Raw genomic sequence first — 18,113 nt, 5'->3', positions numbered from 1 at the left:
TTTAGTTCATCCATTGATTTGATCTAGTTAAGTACCTTAATGATTATCAATTTGGAAGAAAATTTTCAAAAGTGATTTACTTGTGGATACCTAAATCTCTAAATGTTAATTTTTCCAGATGTGATCAAAAAGTGAGTTTCACAACTATTGATTGGAAAGTCATTATGGAGTTCTCATTTTAAAAGTTCTCGTTAGGACATATCACTGATTAATTTTATCAAGTATGTTTCACATAAACGACCATATCTCTCCAATGGACACTATTTCAACTTGTCTTCTTCTTGAGCACTATACTAGATAGACTGCATTTATTTATTTATTTATTTTTGATTATATCAAACCACATAATATAAAATAATATGGAGAGAAGCTAGTTTATTTTTGGCCAAAAATATTCCGAAGACCGTTTCCATACTCTTAAGGTGCACCCAAAAATCTCTAATAACGAGAGGCTAATACTATGCAGGTTTGACCCAGGCTATGTGGCACAACTTGCTCTATTTACCCTAGGGAACTTCTACTATACATGCGTGTATGACATACACACATGATCTGACGGTGTGTGAGCACTGCATAGGCTTTCTACTGTTCATTGCAGGGGCTCACACATCGTCGGATACACATATGTATAGTAAAAGTTTCGTTTAAACTAAGCTCATGTTTACGTGGGGATTATAGTTCACTTGTTCCTGCATATTATATTTTAGGACTAAATTCAGTTTGCCCCATCCAACTTTGGGTCGATCTTCACTTCAGTCCCTGATTTTTTTTTTTTTAATCATGTTAATCCCTGCAGTTCCAATTTCCATCACCTGAGTCTAAATTTCAAAGTTGGCTCCAAATTAGAGGTGGCAAACGGGCCGGGCCGGCCATTTTAAGCGGGCCTAGTCGTGCTTCATGCCGTGCTTGGGCCGGCCCATTTATTATCGTGCCGGGCTCGTGCCGGCCCATTTACTTAAACATTAAGCCTGGCCCGGCCCATGGCCCGAGCCCATATTGTGCCGGGTCAATAACGGGCCGTGCTCGTGCCTACCCACTATAAAGCACGATTTTAAAATCTTAATTTGAACAAATAAAAATTAATTTTATTTAACTATTTAGAAAATTAAAATAAATTAAGTTCTAATAATTTTTTATATTCCACTATAAGAAAGAAAGAAAGAAAAAACTCAAAATATATTGTTCTCAAAATATATCGTTTTTAGTATATTATTATGAAGATTTAGTATCTATTATTCTTTCCTTCATTCTATAGTTGTATTATTATGAGATTAGTCTTTATTAATAAACATATATTTAATATTTAGAAAAAATACTTATGTAAAAACAAGGATATTGTTTTAGGGAAACAAGAATTGAGAGGAATTTGCTGTGTATTCTCATTGTTAATAGGAGCCTCTTTATATAGAGGATTACAATGCATAGAATCTCAATCATACAAGGAAAGTAATTCTACATTGATTAGGATTCTAGATCCTTCTAATTAAATCCTATTACCACTAGATCAAGTAACCTAGAGTTTGGGCTAAACACAAATTAAGTTTTCCTTGAACACTCCCCCTTGTGTTGCCCAAACACGGTGCTTCTCTCGTTGCCTCGTTAAAAACCTTGCCGAGTAACAAAAACCCAGTGGGACAAAAATAACCTCGGTCGAAGGGGAAAAAGAACACAACACACCATTCACGTTTCGAGGTGAACATGTAGACATCTCCCCCTGATGTCTGCGCCTCCCCCTGATGACTACGATCATGGAAGTTCAGATAATTTCTGCAAGCCAATTCTTGCCACATGTTTCTCGAACGTGGATTTTGGCAATGACTTAGTAAACAAGTCTGCCTCACTGTCCTCAGATCGAACCTAGTTCACTTTGATCTCGAGGAGTGTCTGTTGTTGCTGATTATGCTTGGTGTTGTGGCTTTTGATGTAGCCTTGCCTCATTTGTTCAAAACAAGCAGCATTATCCTAAATGCTCGTAGGCTCATCTGTGGTAGACTTCAAACCACAATTGTTCGAACATGCGTAATTATGAATCCAATCCATATTCATTCACGAACCACTTCATGAAGAGCAATGATCTCTGCATTATTCGAAGATATAGCGACTAGGGTCTATTCTGTAGACCTCCAAGATGTCACGGTCTTTTCCCATGGTGAACACTTAACCGGATTAGGAATGACCTTTGTGTGGGTCAGAGAGATACCCAATATCAGCAAAACCTTCCAAAACACATGTCGTTTTGGGATGGGGATAGTGGACGCAAGCTAGGGTTAGCGGCGTACCTGGTGTGTGATGGGTCCAAATCCATCATCTCTTCGTAGGGATAGAACAAGCCCATATCACTCATACATCTCAAGTATCGAAAGATATCTTTTACACCAATCCAATTGCGTCGCGTTGGCGCAGAGCTATATCTAGCTAACAAGTTCGCAACATATGAGATGTCTGGTCTTGTGCATTGGGATAAGTACAATAATGCGCCTATTGTACTAAGTAAGGCACTTCTGCCTCTAGCACATCTCATCATCATCCTTTCGACGAAGAGGATCCTTTTCAGGATCAAGACTATGGACAATCATGGGTGTGCTTGAAGGCTTGACCTTGTCAAAATGCCTAAGCATCTATCGACGCGATGCTCAAGTTCCAAACCGAGACATAATCGTGTTTTCCCAAAATCCTTCATCTCAAACTCGGATTTCAAGTGTTCAGCGGTTTCCCTTAATTCTTTAAGGGCTTCTAATGAAGATCATGTCCAACATGAACCGCGATAGAATCGGAAACTTGTCATAGAAACGCGTGGGCATATCCCTTCCCAATCAAGTAGTCACTTTAGTGAGCGTTTCAACCTTATTGTAAACGCGCTCCATGGTCTAGAGCCACTTGACTTGGGTAAATGAAGTTCACCATGAACCTTCATGTATATTCCGTATCTAGATCCCTATAGAGATACGTAGTGACCATATTTGTAAGCTGCATGTTTAGTTATTCGGAAACTACCAAACTGACAGGGTAGTGGAGTGCAATGACATCCATTACGAGAGAATATGTCTCATCGTCGTCGATTCCAGAGCGTTTTGTGAGAAGCCTTGCGCCATAAGGCGAGATTACCATCTCTTTTTCTCACTACGCTTTCTAACGAAGACCCATTAGTCAACATGTTCTATGTTAGGAGGTGTTAGCATCTCTAGCTCGAAAACCATCCTCTTCGTTAGAGAATCCATCTTAACATGGATCGCATCTTTCCATTTAGGCCAAAAACTCTCTACGTTGGCATTCATTCATCAACGGAGCATGGTTCGATATCATCTGACTCAAAAACTCATACGCAACCAAATACGCAACTACATCATCAATTATGATGGAGTTTCTATCCCACATCTCATGTACACTAGTGTAAGTTTCATAGAGCTCTATATTCTCAAGAATAGGTTTTGACGTTGAGGCGTCCCCCAACGATAGCCATAACCCAGAAGATACTCATAAGACCGATTTTGAGTGTCGATGATAAAAGGATTGGAGTGTGCCAAAGTATCCTTCGAACCCACGGGCCTCTCCACGCATTCTAGCTGGGGCTATGGCCTGTAACGCCAGAGTGCCACTCTCTTTGGCATTGGCGCCATGCCTACCTCCGTGTAGGTGGCGCTACGTCCTCTCGTAGGAACGTCCTTCCTTTCGGGCATGTTTGCAGCATATTTGTGTGATCTTGTCACTTTAATAGGGATCGAGATGAGACATAGTGGGGACAGACCACGACAATTCCTTTCGTTCCTGTTGAACATCTGTGTTCTTATCTCCCCCGAACGACGGGAAGACTGTCTCATCAAAGTGACAACCCACAAATCTAGCGGTAAAGAGATCGCCTTGCAAGGGCATTAAGTGGCGGACGATTGTTGGAGTCTCAAATCCAACGTAGTTGCCCATTCGTCTGTAAGGACCCATCATAGAGCGCTGTAGCGGCGCAATTGGCACAAAAATGGCTCACTCAAATGTGCGTAAGTACAAAAGACGTGTACCCAGTCACTAGCTGTAACGCAGAGGTACATTGAGTGGCGGTAGGTCGTAGACGAATTAGCATAGCTGCATGCGATATTACATCACCCCAAGCAGATGTAAGAAGATTGGTGCGCATTACCAATGTTCGGACTACCATCGTAATCGTTTCCGTGAGACCAATTGGGTGTGTACATGGGAATGTGATGTCCAACATCAAGCCCATTGCAATATCCATCGAAAGTCTTTCGATGTAAACTCTCTAGCATAGTCAAATCCAATTGACTAAATAGGATGATTCGGGGAGTGAGCCCGTTGTTATATGATATGTGCTAGGAGTGTAGCGTAAGCAGCATTTATAGGTGGACAATGGCACAACACGTGACCGGCGTGTTTGCGTGTCAACCAACATCATAAATATTTAAGCGTCTGCAAGTTGGTTGAATCAATCCACAAGATCCCTATGGATTCTTTGTAAGAACAGAATGAGTATTGTCATATCCTTTGCATAGGACGGTCTCAGTCCTAATTTCCCTAAGGAACGGGCTTTGTAAAACGAGCGAGAGGCCTTAGAAGCAACCATTGAGTATTTTGGTTAGGCCTGAGCGTCTGAAACGCTATGTGAAGCAAGTTGGTGATAGCAATATCACCTGGGGAACGACCACCATGATGGACGCTATCCATGGCGTCATGGATAGGGACTGCACCAGCCCTAGGCTAGTGGTGGACGGAGGCAGTGGCCTAGGCAGCTGCGTCGGTCACACTTAGTCCGGAATCAATTTTTGATTCATGCTTCGTTTCGCTCGAGAGAAAGGATGTCCGTGTGAAGTCATTGTAGACGGATCATCATATCATGACCAGGATGATCTATCCTGTCATGACAAAGCCAATATGTGTCTAAATCCAAGAGATCTTCTCGCATAACTTTATTGGATTAATAGCTCGAATAGTGACATAGAATCCACTAGAGAGACACATAAACTTCTCTAAGATGCGTCTTTGTTCGCAATCATTAGAGGTAATGCAAAGGAACTCATTTCCGTTCTCTACATGCATTTTCGCATGGAATTCGTTGGCTATTCATAGGGTACGATTTGTCCTAAGAGCGTAGAGAGTTTCTGTGACAGCTGTAATCAAGGTGCCATTTGGCAAGTGGAACTTGGGCTATTCCATGTCCTTGAATTAATATTGATGGCCCAGCCATCGTAGTCACAAAGTAATATGCTCATAATCAAAATTGAGTCATAATGAAAAGAACTCGAAATTTTATTCATAAGCCAACGGAGTACATCATTGTTTCTTTGATCAAAGAAAATCTAATCCAACGAAAAGTAATATGGCAATCACCTACTACATCTCTTGAAAAATAAAGACTTAAACAGAATTGGCGATCTATTGATCCTAGCCAGATTTGTAGTCTTCAACCCTTCACCCTAGATCATCTTCTTGATCTTCTTGTTCCACATAGTGAGCTTCTCTTGCTTCACAATATGCTTTGTAGGCAGTGACAAGTTCTTCACGAGCTCTACAAATGTGTGCCCAATGCTCAGACACTCCACATCGAGAACATGCATCTCTTTGCTCGGACTCCATTGATTGAGGCACTTTGAAAGCGTCATTTAGATGGCTCTTAGTTTTGGTGGCGCCACCAACATGGCCAGAGGCGTTGCCTCCCTCTCTCTTTCCACGTTTACCTCTTCGGTTCCGTGTTCGCCTATTTTGGCAGTTACCTTCCCAAGTAGAGCGATTATATGGATCAGAATGTCCAGAAGTATACCTAAGATTAGGGTTTCGCTCTTGGCACCCTCTCTTAGAGGTGCGACTATAATTAGATTCCGGAATACGCTTTGTTTCCACGGATCTCGAATTATAGTTATTCACAAGGATATTGTCATGATTTTCAGTGACATTCATAGCTCGAATGAGCTCATGAAACCTTGTGATCCGTCTTGCATTTACATCGATTCGATAGTTCTTAGCAACCAGCAATGCAGAAACGGGGAAGGTAGAGAGAGTCTTCTCAATCAACATCGCATCTATAATCTCTTTACCACAGAATTCCATTAAGGATTTAATGTGAAGTGCTTCCGAGTTATAGTCAAGAACTGACTTGAAATCACAGAAGCGGAGGCTATGCCATTTCACTTCTAGGTCAGGAAGCAAGGAGTCACGTACGTTGCCAAATCTTTCTTCGAGTGAGACCCACAGCCTTCTGGGGTCTTCTTCATTCATATACTCGTACTGGAGTGAATCATCCATATGACGAGTCATTAGGATGATGGCTATTGCCTCATTTGCCTCTAAGGCTGCTCTATTTGTTTCCAAAGCCTGAGCTTGCTCTACAGTTATCACGTCCTAGCTAGGCTCGAGAATCATATCCAAGATTCCTATAGCCTTGAGATGCTGGCTAATATCACGAACCCACCTGTGATAGCCAGAGCCAGTTGTTCCCAATGGAGCAAAGTCCAATTTGTTCAGGTTACTCATCCTGAAAGAGAACAAGAAAATTAGGGTTAGTTTCGGAGCGAAATAGGCTACCACGAAAACATATGAAATTTCTAAGCGCAATTGCTTCCAAGAAATTAGGAATTTCCGAGCGTAGTCGCTTTCAAGAAATTCGATTCCAAGAGATATTGGATTAGATCGAAACAACGATGTTAGTGGTCGATCATAAATTCTCTACAAACTCTAAGTTTGGAGATCTCAACAAGCTCTAAGCTTGGAGTGAGCACGAACCCCCACAGTTCGGCCTTTGGTCTCCCCTATGTAGAGAAAGGGGGGTAGAAGAAGGGATGTTGGAAGTCCCCGAGAAAAGAAGAAGAAATAAAAAAAACTTCAAAAACGGGAACTTTTAGAAAAAATTACCTTAAAAATGGCCGGAAAAATGTCGCCCGAAAAGTTACTGTAGCTGACCGGAAAGTACTGTAGCTGTTGGAAAGTTACTGTAGCTGACCGGAAAAGTCACCTGAAAGTGGCCGGAAAGTCGTTAACCGGGAGTTGACCGTTGACTTATGCTGACGTGGCAGTGGGTCCCTGTTGCTGAAGTGGCAGTGGGTCCCCGTGATGACGTGGCGGTGGGTCAGGGAGCTGACGTGGCAGTGGGTCAGGGTGCTGACGAGGCTGTGGGCCTGAGTGCTGACGTGGCAGTGGGGTCTGCGTCAGTGGGCTTGGGCTTCTGGCCTTCTGGGCTTCTTTTGCTTTCTCCTTTTTTTTTTCTCTTTTCTTTTCTTCTCTTTTCTGCCGGTTCAAGATGCAGCAGCTCAAGTGGCCGGTTCACCCCTTTTTAGGCCAGTTTTTGTAATTTTTCTTCCGGTTCCTGAAACTTCAGATCAATGGGCTTCTGCTACCAAAATTTGGTGAAATTTAGAGGTCCGGAAGATGGTGAACCGGTGGAATATTTGCTGCGAGTTGTATGGAGCTTCTGGTGGCCGGTTCGGTAAGTTTCCGGCCGGTTCTTGGGGTGGGGCCACCGGTTCTGGACTCCTGGGATCGATTCCTTTAAGGTGTGAGGTGGAGGCAGAAAAGGCTTCAACGATTTGTATTTGGATTCAAGGTTTTTAGCTTCTTGAATCAGGGTTTAGCTATTTGTTTCAGGGTTAGGGCTTCGTGCTGATAACGTGTTTTAGGGAAACAAGAATTGAGAGGAATTTGCTGTGTATTCTCATTGATAATAGGGGCCTCTTTATATAGAGGATTACAATACATAGAATCTCAATCATACAAGGAAAGTAATTCTACATTGATTAGGATTCTAGATCCTTCTAATTAAATCCTATTACCACTAGGTCAAGTATCCTAGAGTTTAGGCTAAACACAAATTAGGTTTTCCTTGAACAGATATAATGTTTTGTTTCATTATTTTGACAATATAAAAGAAAGCATTGGTGGAATTGTCATGAGATTTTAAATAAAAATTTCTCATATTCAAATCTCATCAATGTATTTTTTTAATATTTTTAAAAACAAAATGAAATTTTGTGTTTGTAACGGGTCGGCCCACAATATGTCGTGCTCGGGCAGTGCCGGGCCCATTACGGGCTCGGGCCGAGCCGGGCCACTAACGGGCTTGGGCCGTGCCGGGCTCGTGCCCTGCTCGTGCTTAGTGGCCCGTTTCCCACCTCTACTCTAAATAAAACTGAGTTGGCTGCGACATGAGGACCCACTTTACAGAATTTGAACCCCTAAGAAGGGCAAAATGGACATTCCTAATTTAATCTAATTTCTATTTTTTTTTCTCTGTAATGTCTCTCTTATCTACCTCACTTTTTTTTCTTTTTTTTTTTATAGAATTTTGAACCCTTAAGAAGGGTTCTTGGGTGCAAGACTGCAAGCCAACACGTGTCGCCTCCATCTGCCTTTGAAACCAGGTTATTGACGAAGCCGCTGCCTGAACCCGAATTGAATGACTGATGAAGCTGCCTCCATCTCCTGACGAAGTCACGCTTGTCTCCGCTCCCCTGAACTCAAACAATAATGAAGCACAGGAATGACGTCAGCTTCCCCAAGTTGCTCAAGTCCGTTCTGCTCGACCTCACTGTGTGCCTAAGTCTGATCTGCTTCTACTACGGCTGGTCCTTCGCTCTGGGCCCCTGCTGCTCCAACGACGAAGAGGCTTCCGATTCGAATGGCTTTGACCCGATTTTCAGTGGCTCCCTCACTTGTCGTCGTCGCGAGGCTGAGCCCCCCCCAAAGCATTCTTGTATGTAATTCTTCTTTCTCATTTGAAATTCATGCCAACATTTAGGGTTTGTCGATAATAATTGGTACTATGATCGCTATGATTCAACAGATTTGTGATATATGCAATTCTCGGAGTTGATACCTGTCTAGATAGAAACCTCATTTACCAGCTAAAATTGAAGGTGAATTTGACAGTTATGGAGCATTATGAATGACATTGTCCCCCGCTGAAGCGCTGGTACAATTGCTTGATACCACCCCCATTAGGATAAAACAGAGGTTGCTGTTGCGGCGGTCCACCTTTACGACTTCAAGACAGTCGAGAAGAAGGAGATCGCAAGGAGCAATCGGCCATCAGATTTGATTACATTTCGAAAATTTTCTTATACTAGATTTTAGTTATTTGAAGCTGGCTCATCTGGGTTTTATCACAGGTACTAGTATCCCAGCCACCCCTCTTCCACCTTCTGCAGTCCAAGACCCAAATTCTCTGCAACAAGCCTAACAACAGCAAGAACAACTCAGCAGCTTTCAAGGAGAAGAAGCATATCTCCGTCGACTATGACAACGACACTCACAACCTCTCCACTCATATCGGCGGTTTCAGGAAGCGAGATCGACATTCCAAAACACCACCTCTTATGCGTCGAAATGGAGCATTTCCAGACGGACTGAGTCGTCTCTGACTTTGTCAATCGAGTCTATCAGCTCTATCGCGGAGACGACATTGACGGTGTGCTCAACAGATGGGTCGGATGCTTCACCAGGAAGAACTTTCCCATCCTAATTAGGGTAAGGTTCATTCTTGATGAGAACTGTTAGTATTCTTTGCGATTGGATATGTGAAATTGGAAATTGTTTGGCTCAGTGGAGCACTGTATGCAAGTGTTGCGGTGTATGAAGACCCTCAAGAACTATTGTGCTCACAATGATTTTTATAACATGTTGATTAGATTGAGCTCATGGTGGCGGTTGAGTGGGTGTGGTTGCACTCATGGTGGCGGTTCAGCAGAGCTACAAAGGGATCTAGGTTTTTGGGGTTAAAGAGAGGGTTGTTGGATTTAGGAGAGGAGAGTAGTTTGGACATTTCATCCAAATTGAGGGTCAACTTCTGAAAAGTAGGCCCTCATTTCCGGGCCAACTCAGCTTATGACGTCATATATATTTGGAGCCAATTTTTAAATTTGGAATCGGGTGATGGAAATTGGAACTCCATGGACCATCGTAATTAAAAAAAAAAAGATCACGGACTGAAGTGAAGATTGACCCAAAATCTAAAACTAAATTTAGTCCTATATTTTTTTTTTCTTGGAATAGTTAAGTATACGACATTGCAAACAATCTTGAGTATAGGGTATAAGCTTTTCAGTAGACATGTAGGTGGTATTTGTTACGTGGGACTATTATCCCCCATCTTATTTCCTATAATAGTCTAGGACTCTTCTAACCTGGGATATGCTATGTTAATACATGACCCATGTTTGGTACTGCTTAGGACTAAAGAGCAGAATAGTCAAAATAGTCCTATCCCATGTTTGTTTGTGTATTGGACTAAAAGTTGGTAATTTGTAGAGACATGAACGATTTTATGAGTTTGTGAGAAGAAAAGAAAATTGGAATGAGAAAACTGAAGACAAATCCAGAATTGTATCCCTTACGTGACCAGTTACAGTTATTTAGTCAGTGACATGGTCAGTTACTTGACCAGTGACATGGTTAGTTACTTGACCAGTTATAGATACTTGGTCAGTGACATGGTCAGTTACTTAGTCAGTGACATGGTCAGTTACGTGACCAGTTACAGTTACTTGGTCAGTGACATGGTCAGTTACTTGACCAGTTACAGATACTTGGTCAGTGACATGGTCAGTTACTTGGTCAGTGACATGGTCAGTTACGTGACCAGTTACATGACCAGTTACAGTTACTTGGTCAGTGACATGGTCAGTTACGTGACCAGTTACAGTTACTTGACCCAGAATTGATCAACATCCAAAATCAATGAAAACAAACAAGCAAATAAGAAGATAAAAACACAGACGTTGTTAAAAGAAAGAAAAAACCCAGAATTGATCAACATTCAAAATCAATGAAAACAACCAACCAAAGAAGAAGATAAAAACACAGACATTGTTAAAAGAAAAAAAAAAACCAATCTTGAAATTGATCAATTCTTAGCAAATCAAGCTACCCAGACACCAATTGTTACAACCCATAAACAATTATTAATAGAAAATCAATCCATAGCCTTTAATATAACAAATCACAGTAAATACATGAGAAGAAGAAGCTAGACGGGGTTGAAGGGAAGAGGGAATCAGAATCAAAGCAAAAGGAGCATGACATAGAAAAGAAATTGAACATAGAAGTTCAAGGAGGATGATGCGCGATCGAGAGTGGAGAGACGAGGTTGAAGCGCGAAAGAGAAGGAGAGACGAGGTTGAAGTGCACGAAAGGGAAGGAGAGACTAATGCGTTGTTGAAGCCCGTGCTTCCACAGTCCGATGAGATTTGGGGGTTCTATGTAAGAAGGTCGGGAGCTAATGCGGGGACTCTCTAATCTCATTTAATTGAGTCCTCATGTGTGCCAAACGTGGGATGAGTCTTATTTTCTTACATAAGTTACTCCAATCCAGTCCAGTCCCATCTAACAAACATAGCCGTAGGGTGTATAAATAATTACTCCGTTTAAACAATTCAATGAAAGTCATGTTAGCCTGCCATCAGTGCCATGCCTACACAAACAAAACACAACGTCGTAATTATCGTGATGAAGCTTGAAAAGCACTAGAGTACAAAAACTCTGTTATCCTAGAACAGTTCTACACTTTCATTCGTCACTTTCTCCCAAGAGTTTGAGTTGTTCATCACTCTAATTAACCATATCCAACAAGAACCATAAAAGATATTCCAAATTACTATGTTCAAAAACTTATTGTCACCGAAGATCACAAACTTTACACAGGTTATATCTCTTCAAAGTTTATTTCCCGATCACCATAGTGGATCTTGTACTTTATCATCCTCAGTCTCCCTCCTTCTCTGGTATCACACTGAGGGGACAATATCCTATATATCATCATCGCCTTCTAGTTCAATGAACCCTGTAACAATTTTCACGTTAAATAGATACCAAAAACTGCAACAAGATCACACTCAAAATAGGATTGTCTGGCATTCATTGTATATACAAGGTTTTTATAGCTATGCATGTGTAACAAGAAAAGAGTGACATAAAACTCAAGAGAGATCGACTTGATATATAGTCTCTAGCGTGCATGTTTTCCAGTTTTGGAGAACTATGATAAGGGTTGACACTACATTCAAGGTCTCAATTCAATGACAATATATAGAACACAAACCCTTTTCACACAAACCCTTTTCATCTGTACTACGGGATGGGACTAGCTTATTGAATATCTTCCCTCTTTAATGAACACAAACCCGACCTTTTCAGGGGTGCCTTCTGAAGCAATGATCTAAGTAAACATATAAGAGTTTCTTAATGAGCTCACGTTAAAATTTTTTGATCTCTAATCAAATTGATTGTCTTCTACAATAAAGTGAAAAAAAGAAAAGAAAAAAGAACTCATTTAGCAGAAGAAGACTTGACTATATTTCTCAAGCATAGCAACAACTGAGAATTACATAATAACTAACCTGCAAGTCGAGGTCCTCTCAATCGCAAAGGCATTAACTGGGCATTGTATGTATCATATAACTGGGCATTGTCATAGATGGAAGGCCCCGTCTCACTATATCATGTTGGAGCCGACATAGGGTCCTACTTTTCAGCTTCTGACCCTCGGTTTGGATGAAATGTCTAAACTACCCCTTGTAATAGATTTTTCTTCTTCTTCTTCATATTCTTTTTCTTTTTCTTCTTTGCCTTTGGTGTTTTTCCTTTTTCTTCTTCGCCTTCCCAGTTGTTTTTTTGTTTTTCTTCTTCATCTTCAGAGCTTTTTCTGTTTTCACATTATCATATTTTGGAATGAAGGCCTCCATCAGTAAAGGTGAACCTACAATAAAAAAAAGGACAAGAAAGCATAAGAAACAAGTATATTAACTACTCATATCACATTTGAGATAGCAATTACAACAGATCTTGAACAAGATTGAATATAGATTTCAATGCCACTAACTTCTATGCATTTGTAAAACGCCAGATTAATTCTTTTATCTCAATGTCCCCAAAATCTTTCCCATTAGAAATATAACACTATTTGTCATAATGTGATGGCGGCAAAACGTGAATTCTTCAATTCCAAGAAAACCAGAAGAATCCATCAATCAAATAAGCTTTAATTTCTTCATCAAGAATAACCTTTTTAGTACAACCAGACCCAGATAATCAAATTTTGCATTCGAATCAAACAATGCAATTGAAATAAAAGAACCAAAACCCAAGAACTGAAATCTAATAAAAACCAAACCTTGAATGAAATAAGGGGAAGAAGGCCAGCCCCTAACAGTGGTCATCGACATGGACTCCTCCTCTGTCAATGGATTCGCTAGCTTCTCTACCATCTGGGCTAGGCCGTGCAATCTCGACCACGGCAGTGGGACCCAGTACGACCTGTCGAGGACAAAGCGGAGCTAATCGGGTGCGGACTTGTGCATGATGATCCGGTGGATGGCGTCCTCGAGCTTCCGCAGAAGGGGATCGACGGTGGGGGATGAGTCGGCAGCCACCGGATCGGTTTGGTCATAGTGGAAGGGGAGGTTGGATTGGGAGTAAAGGGTTATGAATCGGGAGGAAGAGTATGGTGAGAGAGAGAGAGAGAGAGAGAGAGAGAGAGAGAGAGAGAGAGAGAGAGAGAGAGAGAGAGAGAGAGAGAGAGAGAGAGAGGGGGGCCGGGGGCAGCGGACGCGAAGTAAAAAAAGAAAAAAAATTTGAAGAAGTAAAAAAATTTGTAATAGGGGTAGTTTGGACATTTTGTCGTCAAAAGTTGAAAAGTGCAGCCCTATGTCGGTTTTAATGTAAGACCTCAGAAATTCGTTATTAATTTCTTGGAATCTCCTGGAATTAATAAAGTGTTCGTTGGTATGATTTCGTGGTTTGAGAGTGGAGTGGAAATTATTTCGAACAATTATTCGCTCGGAATGCTTCAACTCAAGGGTTGACTTTTTATACGTTAGGTTTCTGTGAAAACTTCTATCACGAAAGTTGTAGAGTGCGTCAATACGAGTTCGTGGACATGAGGAACTCGAGAATTGGAGTTCGTATGAAGAAGTTATGGCCGTCGGAAAAAGTTTCCATTTTGGGATATATAGGAAAAATTAGAAAAAAATCAGAAAATATTTAGGTTTCCAAAAATAGAAACTCAAGCTCCTTTCTCTCTCCTTGCGGCGGAATTGAGCAGCCCACTTTCGGCAGTGATAACTTCCTCCTCTGGCCACCAATCGGAGTGCCATTTGTTCCATTCTCTTCGCCTCAATCCCCTCTCTATGTCTGGGTAAGTTTCATCACCTCGGTCGGGCCGTGGACGACGCAGCAAAGCCGGAAAGAGGTGGCGGAGCTGAAATTCTTGGCCAAGTCGAAACTCAGGATTCCGACCACTATAGGCTGCGATTCTTGAGGGCTTTTGAAGCCCAGAAGACGTAGAAGCTTTCTCCCAAGGTGGCTTCCAACGATTCAACTTGTGGAGATCGAATTTTGAAGATTGGGAATCTAGGGTTCTTCAGATTTCAAATCTTTCGAGGTAAATTTCGGCCAAATGGCTTTGATTTAGATTTTGTGCTAGCTATGAATGTTGCTGTACATGTTGAGAGGAAGAGTTTGACATAGGTCTCGCCGCATAATTTGGAGGTCGGCGGCGGCTCTGCCACTTTCTGTGGCAGCATTTTCCGACGGCTTCTGACCACCTCAGGGACAGTTTTCTGTCCCTCATTACGATATACTCATCGATATGAGCATTTCAATATATAGTTTGTAATTTTTAGATATCGTATGAGCATGTTAGGGTTTTAGGGTTTTCAGCTCGATCGGTTTTCAATCTGTGAGGATTCGACCATCTGATCGACTTGTATCTTTGATATATTGATCGTAGAAGTATTCCGTAGACCTTGGCTGGTCTCGAATGAGGTTTCGCCTCAATTGGCGTCACTTTCAGATTTTTGGATCGAATTGGGAGATTCAAAATTTAATTGTTGTTGTGATTCGTGTACTGAATCAAGGCCATATTTTCCTTAGGTGCCTGGCAGAGTACGTTTCGTACATTACCTAATTTTGTGAAGACGCAGCAGAATTTAGAGGTGAGTGAATCTCACGTTGTTCATTTATGAACGGTTTTTCTTATTATTCAAAATTATGAGATAAATTGTAAATTATTTTCAGAAATGAATATTTTTTTAAATGATATGAACGATTGACTTCAGTTCATAGGACTGCGGTTCACAGGTATGGAAAATGAGATTTTATGTATAAAAATGAGTTGGTATTAGTGGCATCCCTGAGTGGATGACTACGTATATATATATTTACGTGAAAAATATATATCTTGGTGAAATTGTGTGTTTAGTTCACTATGGTTGTGCAACGTGATGTTAAGAAAAAAATTAATGAATTTGGAAAGAAAAGATGTTTTGTCGGTTTTGAGGTTTGAAAGACGTAGGTATAATTTTGGTGATGGTTTTTGAGTTGAGAAAACAATATTTGGAAAATGACTTCATTATTGTTTTGAGGTTGTTGGAATTGAGGAACAATCTTTTGTGATGACCAGTGTGGTGATATGTGAGATGATTTGCGTGATGATTTTGTGTAAATGATGTGGGTTGTGGTTGTTGAGTGATTGGTGTTATCAATGGTTGTTGGTGTATTGTTTTCTAGTTTATTTCTATCATGGAATTGTTGTTTTCTTTCGTAATCTCCTAAACTAAATTATCTGCAGGGATTACTATTTTCTGAATTGACTGGTTTTAATGTAATCTCCTGAACTAAACTATATGCAGGGATTACTATGATTTTGGATTGTCTATTTTTGATGATCTCCTGAACTAATTCTCTTAGATGAGATTACTGGTTTTATTTAGTTTAATGTTGCGAGTACAGTTGTGGTTGAGACTCGTAGTGAGTCGAGAAATGTTTTATCACGTCGTTGTGGTGGTAAATGCTTCCTGTCGAGAGGAAATGAGTGATTTCTTTGATTTGTTGGTGAGCTTTCAAATGTTTTGGTTTGTCACGGGTGGTGACTCGTGTTTTCCTTAAAAAGAAAAGGGTTTTGTATTTGGAAAATAATTATCGTGTTGAATTGTTGTCCTTGAGTTGGAAAGGTGTTTTGTGGTTATTAGAGTTTACTCACACGAGCTTGCAAAAGCTTACCGGGTTTGTTGTTTCAACCCGGTGCACTATTCCACGGTGTAGGGGTTATTGTGTAGGTCAGAGTAACGAGTAACCTTCGTCGAAGCTGAGGCCTTGTTGCGGTCGTAACGTGAACGTAGAAGTGTACTTTGGTTTTAGTCTTCCGCTGTGTAGTGAGTGTGGTTACTTATTGAATTGTCATTCAGTTTAATTTGTAAACTCTCTGTAATATTGTAATATGTGACTCTAAAGAACGAGTCGGTATTAACATTTTTGAGCTCGGTTTGTTTTGTTGCTTAATTTAAATGAAAAATTTTCAGAGTGTTCTTTTGCTTGTTAAGTTATCGAGTTTCGGATTCGAATTTCTTTATTCGAAATTCGGGGCATGACATTTAACTTAGCAAGTGACGTCACAAATGGAGGGAAATTTGAAATTTGGACTCGGCTAATGCATTTTGGAAGGGCAGGGATGATCGTGATTAAAAAAAAAAAATCAGGGACCAAACTGATGTTTGCAAAAAGTTTGAGAGAATAAACTGAATTTAATCCTATAATTAATTTTCAAGACCAACACAACAGTATGACCATAATCAAGAGTGAGACTAAGATCCTAATCCTTTCTAGTTCAAAATCCTAGCACAACAGAGTAGAGACCTATTTAAATTAACCAATAAAACCCTACCAATACTAGTAAATAAAGTAGCTATATATGTCGTCACAATGGGCATCCCACCTCCAAGAAAGTAGCAGATATCAGTCTCCCAATAAGTATTTTTAAGACAATATTGAAGGATGAAGACTACCTCCGCAAACAAAATTCCTAACAATGAAAACTTCATTTGTAGATAAAAGAAGAAGGGTAAAGATCAACAAACTTGGATTAATGGTGGCTTGTTCGACTATGTAAAGAGGAGCTATCAGACGAGAAGGAAAATAGTAAGGGAGGAGGCAATTTTTTTTTTTTTCCTTTTGGGAGGAAACTAGATCATTTTTTTTTTTGAAAGTGAAAAATTTGGTTATAATAACCAGAGTTAAAATGTACGTGGTTATGAAGAAGACTTTGTATCCGCTCAATGTCTTGGCAATCTTTTCTTCAATCCTTATAGTTGCATAGACTATAGCTAGAGATGTGGCTAAAATACCTCTCATTCCATTCCCTATATTTGTAGATTACTCAAATTGATTGTTTTCCATGTTGGGAGGCAATTACTTCATAGAGGAATGTTCCTATCGTACATAATTTACAACCTATCATCCATTCCCTAGTTTCAACCTAATTTCCTCTACAAATTCACAATCCCAAAAGAGTTGTGTGGCGGTTGTATGAAAGAAAAAATGTAGATGAAAAATAATGATCCAAAAAGAAATATCTTTTATGCAAAGCTTTTTTTTATATAATCGAGCCAATAGGGCGAATATATATTCATCAAAAGCCAGAATAAGCTGTTATATACTCTTCCGCTGCCATCTATAGACAGACAAGAAGATAGTGGTGGTACCCACAATGGTACATAGAAAATAGACCCACTCATTGTACAATCAATACGTAGACATAGCGGGATCCCCCCTTTGGTACTACGCCGGAGGCGCTAGATAGATCCGGCCCTCCCAACCTAACTCGTAACCAATAAATCTAAATGCCTAGAGACCTCAATTGGTGTACTAGATCCACCGAGAAGTAAGTCGACAAGACCAGACCAAATGCAAAAAAAAAACTAGATGCACAAAGGTGCCTAGATTGTCCCTAAAAAATTAGGGACTTATTGAAAGTAATAAAAATACTATCCTAGAGTTGGGCTTAGGGCAAAAACCCTAATCCGAATTGAAGGCCCAAAGAGGTATCAAAGGAGAAAGCCCCAAAAAACCAAGGCCCATCAGGATTTAGGGCAAGGCCCAAAACATCATCATCAAGGTGAATCTACCCGTGCACCACCGCCCGCCCCACCAGTCCGCCCTATTCGTGCTGCGATGACGCACTCTCCAACCAAGCCGCGCCAGCCAGACTATGACGCACCAGCCCGACTACAACGCACTACCGTCCACCGCACATAGCCTACCTCGCCACACATCTCCGGACTCGAAAGCGACCGCCCGGATCCTCTAGATAGGCGCCGCCGCAAGCTCCTCAGAGTCACGCCGTCGCTCTC

This window comes from Rosa chinensis, chromosome 7 (assembly GCF_002994745.2).
Source record: "Rosa chinensis cultivar Old Blush chromosome 7, RchiOBHm-V2, whole genome shotgun sequence".
Taxonomy (NCBI): Eukaryota; Viridiplantae; Streptophyta; class Magnoliopsida; order Rosales; family Rosaceae; genus Rosa; species Rosa chinensis.
This window is presented reverse-complemented; position numbering follows the sequence as displayed.